We start from the raw sequence: 9094 nt of genomic DNA, 5'->3' as shown, positions 1-9094 counted from the left end.
CAGACATTTATTTGTTTAATCTGTTCTTTTAAAACACTATTGGTAACATATGCCAGCCTGTGGTGGTGTTCTTATATTTTTTGGATTAAATCAGGCTTTTATTGTTTGTAGAAGTTATTTGGTTTGTTTTACATTTCTGCAGCAGTTAATGTTAGAATTGCATGACGACTCATTGCATTGCTAGTCATCATTCATTGTATTACCTTAAAATTAATACTGGTTTGTCGTTTTACCGTTCTGCTTTTAATTGTGGTTAACCCTTTTTAAACTATTTGTACACTTACTGTTAAAATGTGAAAATTTTATGAGAGCAACAGATTGACTCTTGTTTCAAAATCTGAACAAATCTCAGGTCAACCAAGTTCCGTTGTGCTTCCCTTCAGAGCGGTTGAATATCACCTCATTAGATTCTGTCGTCTCGTCGGAGCCTTACCCACATGAGTCACACATAGAATTGGCTGGTTTACTCTTGTGTTCGCCTCTCCTCATCAGGAATGTTTATATAGACGACTGCTGTATGCTCCTTTATCAGATGTCACTGGATAGATGAGGAATGAGTCATGAAATGGGGTGGGGCAGAGGCTCTCACGCACCTTTACTGGCACACACTGGCCTGGTGATTGTGTGAATGTGTTCTTGCAAGCCTCTCAATGCTCTAAACACCCTTGTGGCTCGGGCTAGGTTAGTGCTCCATTATGCAAAGGCTAGAAGGCAACGGGAAGCAAAAACAAACTGAAGGAGTTGCTATGCCCCCAAGTTAAAGATTGGTGCAAAGAAACGTGGATATGAAAATAAGTTTCCCAGCTGAACTTTCAATGCAAACGCCTTTGAATGCTGCACAGGCTGCATTAATCTCCCTTAGATCTCCAAAACTGACGACTTACAAGAGGCGTGGATCAAATTTCAAGCGCAGTTGACATTCCGTTTGTTGTAGACGTGCCACACACCAAGATGCAGAGATGTGAAAATGCATGCCACTCAACAAATTAACGTCTGCGTGCATAGCAGAGACATGTGAGACAATAATGCACTGCTCAAATAATTATAACTTTTATTAGTACTTCAACATACAGTATAGTCATATCTTCTGAGCATCAACACCTGTTATCATGATGATAATTAACATGCTTTTCTCCCAGACTTTGTGCCCTAAAATAGGTGGTGGGAAAGAACTGTCTGCACTCTGACACACAGAACAAACTGAATTATGAAACGTGTGTCCGTCTGTCAGAGCCTATTAAACAAATGAATGCTCCGGTGAGACATCTGGACCGGTGACATTCCATTAAGTGGCGCCTTCATTGACATTGTCTGTGTGGCAGACATGCAGTACATGAATTTTCAGTGATTATAAGCTAGACAAGGAGGGCTTGGGAAGGCAATTTTATTAACTACTTGCTTTTTAAACTACTAGACTATGAAAATGTTGCCGTTTTTTGCCCATTTATATATATATATATTACATTATATATTATATATATATATATATATATATATATATATATATATATGTTAAATTTTTTAATAGCTGAAATTTTTGCGGCACACTTTTCTAATCGTTTTTACCAATTTAGGAAGCTACATCCACTGACATGTTTAAAGCCCAAAACACAAGGAAATCTGAGCACGCTAAGGCGATGGTGAATTTCCTGGCACCTTTCATGCTACTCTGTACATGTTACCCCCACTGGTGAGCCGGAATCCTCTTTGTTCAAAACACTGGTTGGCTTAACAAAGATTAGTTCAGTTGGATGGATTTATTCATTGCTTCCTTGGTTCGATGCTTTACCATGATGTGGCTACATTTTGCTATCCCAGGACGGTGATGATGAAAATACATGAACAAAGCGGTGAGAAGAAGATCTCAAAAGACATTAGTGGCCCTAATCTTGCATTTGAACTATGATTCCCCAGTATAATATTTCTACCAACACTTCGATGTATTACCCACAATACAATACAGTACAAGACAGTAGTCCCTCGCTCCATTGCGCTTCGAAACTTTGCACCCTCACTTTATTGCAATTTTTTCAAAAATGTATTAATTAATAATAGATTTCTGTCTTGTGATTGAATACGGCCTAATATTAGCAAAACAAAATATATACAGTATATTTAACCAAAGTGTACATACAGTGGTGTGAAAAGCATTTGCCCCTTCCCTGATTTCTTATTTTTGTGCATGTTGCTCGCGCTTAAATGTTTCAGATCATCAAAGAAATTTAAATATTACGACAGTATGGCAGTTGTTGCTGCTAAGGGGGCCCAACCATTTATAGGTTTAGGAGACTTTTTCACACAGGGCCATGTAGGTTTGGATTTTTTTTTCCTCCCTTACTAATACGAAGTTTCATTTAAAAACTGCATTTTGTGTTCCGTTGTGTTGTCATTGACTAATATTCAGATTTGTTTGACGATCTGAAACATTTAAGTGCGACAAACACGGAACAAAATAAGAAATTAGGAAGGGAGCGCTTTTTCACACTGCTGTATTCTTGGCTTAAATTAAGCATATTCAAGCATAAAAATGGCTAAACAAACTAAAATACATACACAAGGCAGAAAAGTGTGAATTTAGTATTCCACATTGGCCACTAGGTGTCAGTAAAGGGACCAGATGTGATCGCCAGAACAGCCATTTATTGCAGGTTTATATTATCTCACAGCAGACACAATAATCATAACATAATAATCGTAATAATAACAGGGACTACTGTTGGGGTCACATTTACTGTGACACTCAAAAGCAGAAGTTTTACGTCTTAAATGGCTTATTTAGTCTCATTATGTCTACTATTTTGGGTAATATGAGTGTAAAGCCATTTAAAGCTGCCATTTTAATACATTGAAGAAACACTAACCCCGCAGGAAGTACGCTGTCCAGTAAAAAACGAGGAACTGCTAATGTGGGAGTCTGTGTTGTCTTATTTATGTCTAACATGTCTTATTTTCTTTGATTATATCTACAATATTGGTATATACGAGTATAAAGTTGACTATATGGGTGTTGTTTCATGTCTAGAGGGCTCTAATGTTAAAAAACGTATTAAGAAGATTGTAAACAGGTTTTATATGCCATAACTAAGAAAATAACTATGAAAAGGATCCGATGGGCTGTCTGTCAAGACACGAGACAATCCTGGGCCCAAATGAAGGTTGATACAGGTGCCAAGTGCAGTCAAATCTGCAAGAGAAGGTTTTAAGAAGAAAAAACATCTTCGAAGGCCTCGTCTCCTTCAACTCTACAAAATTGCCCTTTTGGGATTCGTTGGAATTTTGTTCTGTAATGAGAAAAAATGTAACCCGGACTGTCTTGATGGTTTCCAATGTTACTGGCATGACAAGGACATCCCACCTGAGATGTTTTCCACACGGCACAGTGGAGGGGCCGCCGTCATGATCTGGGGTGTTTTTTCCTTCGATGAAACAATGGAGCTTCAGGTTGTGCAGGGGAGTCTAACGGCAGCTGGTTGTGAGGAGATGTTGCTGGGGGCCCTTGTCTGTGTGGTAATGACTGGGTTTTTCAAAAGGACAGTTCAAAACGCCCGCCCGACGGAGGACTTCTTCCAGAGGAATAACCTCACTCTTTTCGACCATCCTGTGTGTTCCCCTCATTTAAATCGAATTGAGAACATTTGGGGATGGATGGCAAGGGAAGTTTACAAAAATTAACAGACAGTGGATGCCCTCCGTGAAGCCAGCTTCACCACCTGGAGCAACATTCCCACTACCCCCCTGGAAACACTGGCATCAAGCATGCCCAAACCAATTTTTAAGGTGATTAATGACAATGGTTACTCATTACTGAGTCCTTTCTTTTTTCTTTTTTTTTTCTTTTAGGAGTGTTTTATGTTGTTTTTTTTCTTGGGTTGTTTGCAATAAATTGCTTCCTGAAAAATGTTTTTGTCTCAATCCAATTTCTTTTTTTTTTGCATTTTCAAATTTTGGTCAGGAGTTTATTGTCCATCCATCCATTTTCTATGCCGCTTATCCTCATTAGGGTCGTGGGTATGCTGGAGCCTATCCCAGCTGACTCTGGGCGAGAGGCGGGGTACACCCTGGACTGGTCGGGAGTGTATTGTACTGTGAGTACTAAAAAGTATGCAGTAATGAAACTCATGGACTTCCCTCATGGCCAATAAGCATTTGTTGCTTCTTTAGAAGGAGCACAGCAAACCTCTTGTAGTGTTAAAGGAATGACATTTTTCAAGCATTATCATATCATTTTGTAGTACTTCAATAAGTACGTCTATGAGGAGAGGGAAAAACAAACATGGCTGATAGTGTTGACTGAATGTAGAGATCAATCAAGAAAGGGTGTAGCTATGCAGGAATAATTGAACCAAAATACCTGTATGTGCCCGCGGGGTCTTAAAAAGTCCAAAATGTAATCATTTGAATTTAAGGCTTTAAAATGTCTACAGTTCTCTTAAAATCACATAAAATGTCTTGAATACAGTTTGGAAATATCTAAAAATGTATTTATTAATGTTACTTTTATGCAAAACTTTTTATTTAAAGCACCACCTTGAGTCTCTCTTTTAAATGTTTTGATTTTTCATTTCTATATAACATAACTACAAAACGGCACTAAACTGCCTGTGCAGCCCGGTCAGAATTTACCGAGCTCAACCAGCTAGTGTGTTGTTGTGTGTGTGCTGCGGTGTCTTACAGCGGAGCATAGCAGCACTGAAAAATTAATGAAAGCACAAAGACATTACAATAGGATAGATATTATACATATTCACAATAGAGAGGTTTCTGGTGTTTTAGTTAGGTTAAACATTTTGTATTCCAATGCAAATTCCAATTTTCCTTCACGTCTTTTGTACTTGTTTTCCAGTTTGGATGTAGAATTGGTCTTAAATTGTATTCATTTTATGGTATTAAAAAAGTCTTAAAGAGTCTTAAAGGGGGCGGCATGGCTGGGCGGTAGAGTGGTTGTCCTGAAAGTTGCAGGTTCGATCCTCCGTCCTCCCATGATCATGTCGAACTATCCTTGGGCAAGATACTGAACCCTCAGTTGCTCCTGATGCTGCGTCATCAGTAGACACACGTGCTAACAGTGTCAAAGTGCTTTGAGTGCCTTGGAGGTGGAAAAGCGTTATACAAGTGAAAGACCATTTACCATTTAACTTTGACTTGTTGAAACATGCAGAAACCCTGGCATGCATTATTTATAAATGGCAAGCGTGCGTGTATCCAACTTGTTAAAAGCACAATTTACTATATGATGAAGGCACACAAAGCAGTATCCAGCTCACTTTAATTGTGCCCAACATGCAAAACATTCATCACGGATTTTGTAAATATCGTCCATTCACACGCATAAGCAATAGTCATACATCCAGATTTTAAGCATTGTGTGCTAAGCCCAGGTCCACCTGTGTGGACTGATCCAGAACAGCTCTGGAAGCATACGGCTTTGGAAATAAATATAATTCAGCCAGGCTGTCAGATTGAGTTTGGCTGTGCCGAGCATTCCGCCATCAATAGCTTGGCTTTCTCCATTTTCTTTCCCCCTCCAAACACACCCCCATGCACACACTCACTTCCACTTGCAGACCACCTGGGAGATGTGTTTATGAAATGTGCCAGAGACCAAGAAATAAGAACCAGACATTGCCTTTATTTAAGCACGGAGGATTTGAATAGGAGCACACTGTAGCTTTGAATCTGAAAAAAATTGTCATAGAGCATAAAGCATTTCGATCACAAAAACCTTTTAAACAAGAACTAAAACACAAACATGACAAATTACTGCTCTGTAGCCCAGAGCTTAATAGTACATATTTTTTTACATTGATCTGGCCCTGGAGTGTTTACAGAAACATGGTGATTCAATCAGGGAAGAAATCCCTGGTAACTACAGCAACAAATAATGGCAGCCAAACAGACACTTATCCTAAGAGCCACAGTGCATTAAATCTTTATGACAAGACTGCGTTTGCCCTGTTATTAACGCTGATCCAAGTAGCTGAATGTGTGCACGTTGTTAAACCTGTGTGAGGGGGAGCATACTAAGCAAACATTTAACTACATAAAGGGTGTTTCTTTTTTGATTTGTAATATATTCTGCAATACATTTTCCTTGTGTCATAATTTCCATTGCTTGGGGATAACCCTACCTGGTCCGATAGTTGGAGTAACATGACATTATCTCCACTGAAGGGAAGACACCTTGACTGAAGGTGTTTGTTGTACTGTATTTTCCCTTACTGCACTTAAGGAAGCCTTCAGGCATGTGAAACAAGTTGAACATGGTTTTGGGCACAGGTTAAGCCCCGCTGACAGCTTTGACATTAGTTTCTATTTCACACTGTACTAACGACTGCTACCTGACGATGCAAATGGATGACGGTACAAGTCTTTGCATTCCCAGTTGTTTAAATTCCACAGTGTTCTACCTTAATGGATATGTTGCAGAAGATAATATAACACGCAGAAGGAAGTACAGATGAATCCTTTACAACAAAGAATACGTGTACAACAACAACAACAACAATCCCCGTTCACAGTAGCTTAATATGCATGCTGCAACAGTAGTTGGCGAACACTACGACTGTACACTACTGTACAGTCGTCCCACGCTACCTTGTGGCTCGAACATCGCACCCTCACTGTATCGTGTTTTTTTTAAAATTAATTAATCAATAAATGATCACTGTTTTCTGGTTGAATACTGCCTATTATTTAAAAAAATGCATAGTTAAGCAAATTGTACATATTCATGGCCAAAATTAAACATTTTCAAGCATAAAAATGGCTAAATGAGCGAAAATAATACTAATATTGTAAGGCATTCAAAAGATAGAGATGTGGAATGTAATACAGTATCTGTGACTTGTTGTGTGCGCCTTTAAGAAGCGGGGCCTGGGAAGTGACGTGTGTGAGGTCAGCTAGCTGGAGTTTACTGCTAGCTGAGTGCTAGCAGTAGGTTAGCAGGTACATTGCATTGTTAGCAGTGTAGAAAGTGGCTGACAGCAGCTCCTGTGTGAATGTTCACAGCATATGTGTTCTTTGCTTGTTAATCATGCATTGTGAGTATCTCCTTAACCACAACAGCGACAGTAGAGTAGTATTCTACACTGGCCTCTAGGTGTCAGTAACGTTACTTTGATGACAGCCACCAGGAAGTACGTTGTCAAGGCTAACATGTGAGTCTATCTTATATTATGTGAGTCTGTCTTATCTTATTTACGTCTAAGATGGCTTATTCTCTATTATTATGTCTAATATATTGAGTAATACGAGTATAAAGGTGACTATAGGAGTGTTATTTCATGTCTACAGGGCTTGAATAATGTTAAAAAACGTATTTAGCAGCAGCAGGTTTTCTATGATCTAGCCATGAAATATTTAATTTATTAATATTGAATCCTAGTTTGCGGAAAAAGTAAGCCCTGCAAAAAGCAGGAATCTGCTATATACAGTATATACGAATACATATGAATTTGGATACCTGCCAATACCAATACTATTCTGGAGCTCTGTTTTGATTATTAGGCAACCAAGCTAAGAGAATAGCTAGAATAATATCAGTGAACATATACAATATTCTTCTAGCTACATTTGCTGACAACATTAAAGTTCCGGGAATGCTTAAAACGACCAAAGTACGGCGAATTACGATAATTATTACATGTTATCATGGCTGTGCCTGTTGCTACAGGGTTACAGAATGGATAGAAAATTATACAACATTACACATAGGTGTGTCCCATTCCTTGCAGTAATGAGCTGCCTCTTTTTTTGTATCTGTTTTTATATCTTTAGAACGCACAGAAAAGAGAAAGATGTGTGTTCATGTCTCACATCAGGATTGTGGATGACAAAAGTGCAGTTTTGCTTTAAGTATGTGTACACGGTGCAGCAGAGCACAGCCTCACGCAACTATTGTCCTTGTAGATGTGGCCTGCAGATTACTGCTCAGTCATTATATGGTACTGGTTTGGCAACTGTAACAGAAATGTATTGAAAGCTTATGAATTCATCTTCAAATCAACCAATGTAGCAATAGAGGAAAGATAGTAGTAGGTTGGAGGGGAAAAGTCACAGGCGCAGTGCAAAGGTTGCCGCATACTATATGATAAAGCTGTAAAAGTCTGCAAATATGTAATGGTTCAACCTTCACAGTAATTGCATTATTGCACATACGTCTTTTTATACTTGTTTTTGGGTCATTGTGTCTCAAAACTGATATCAGGAGAGATGATAAGATGATAAAGGTTCGTGTTAACTATAAAACTATAAAACCCTTATGTTCTGTTAAGAATATTTATGTGCCTTGAGTCGAATCAGTGGGAATCCCTCTCTGTCAAATTTGAATTTGGATCCAACACTTGGATGCCTGCCATAGATTTTCAGATTTAAATGTTTATCCGCCTTTTCTCTCCGTCGTAATAACAGTTTTGTGGCCCTGCGGCTCGTCACTGACTGTTTACAAGACTCCTACCACATACGTACCTGCTTAGGCCTTCAAAACCTTGCATTGAATAAATAGAAACTTGATCGCTCTTCTTTTTATGCTTTCATCCTTTTTGCGTCTTCAATCTTTCTGTTGCGAAATTCTCCCCTGATTATTCCCCCATCTGTATGATAGGCAAGCTTATTTCTGTGTTTTTAACCCCACGATTCATTCATCCATAAGTTAAACATTCTCTGTACATTTCCATGTTAGCCGGTCTGCATATTACTCCTACTTTCCCCTCACCGAGCAATACCCTTTTATTTATACGCGCAATGTTTTTGTGTTCCCATGTGTTTGTCAGTTCAATTGTGTTGAAGTGAAAAATACGGAAATAGAAACTCCCCAAACCAGCGGCAGGAACGGGCTTGTTTTCACGCCGTCTTTCCTTGATGCTATTCACAAACATGAAAGAACAGTCCTCTTTAAATAGATTTCCCAAAGTTAAGCATATTACAGGTGCAAGGAAAAGACCTGAACTCGCCCAAACAGAATTCGAGGTGTAATGGTATTTATTACATTATGTGTGCATTAGAAGGGTGCAACAAAAAAAACCTCTACAAGCAAGAACTTGTATGATCAAATACATTTAAGACTCATACCTTCACTTACAGTAAGTCAAATTAG

Source organism: Dunckerocampus dactyliophorus, chromosome 2 (assembly GCF_027744805.1).
Source record: "Dunckerocampus dactyliophorus isolate RoL2022-P2 chromosome 2, RoL_Ddac_1.1, whole genome shotgun sequence".
NCBI lineage: Eukaryota > Metazoa > Chordata > Actinopteri > Syngnathiformes > Syngnathidae > Dunckerocampus > Dunckerocampus dactyliophorus.
The sequence above is the reverse complement of the archived record's forward strand: the minus strand, read 5'-3'. Positions refer to the sequence as shown.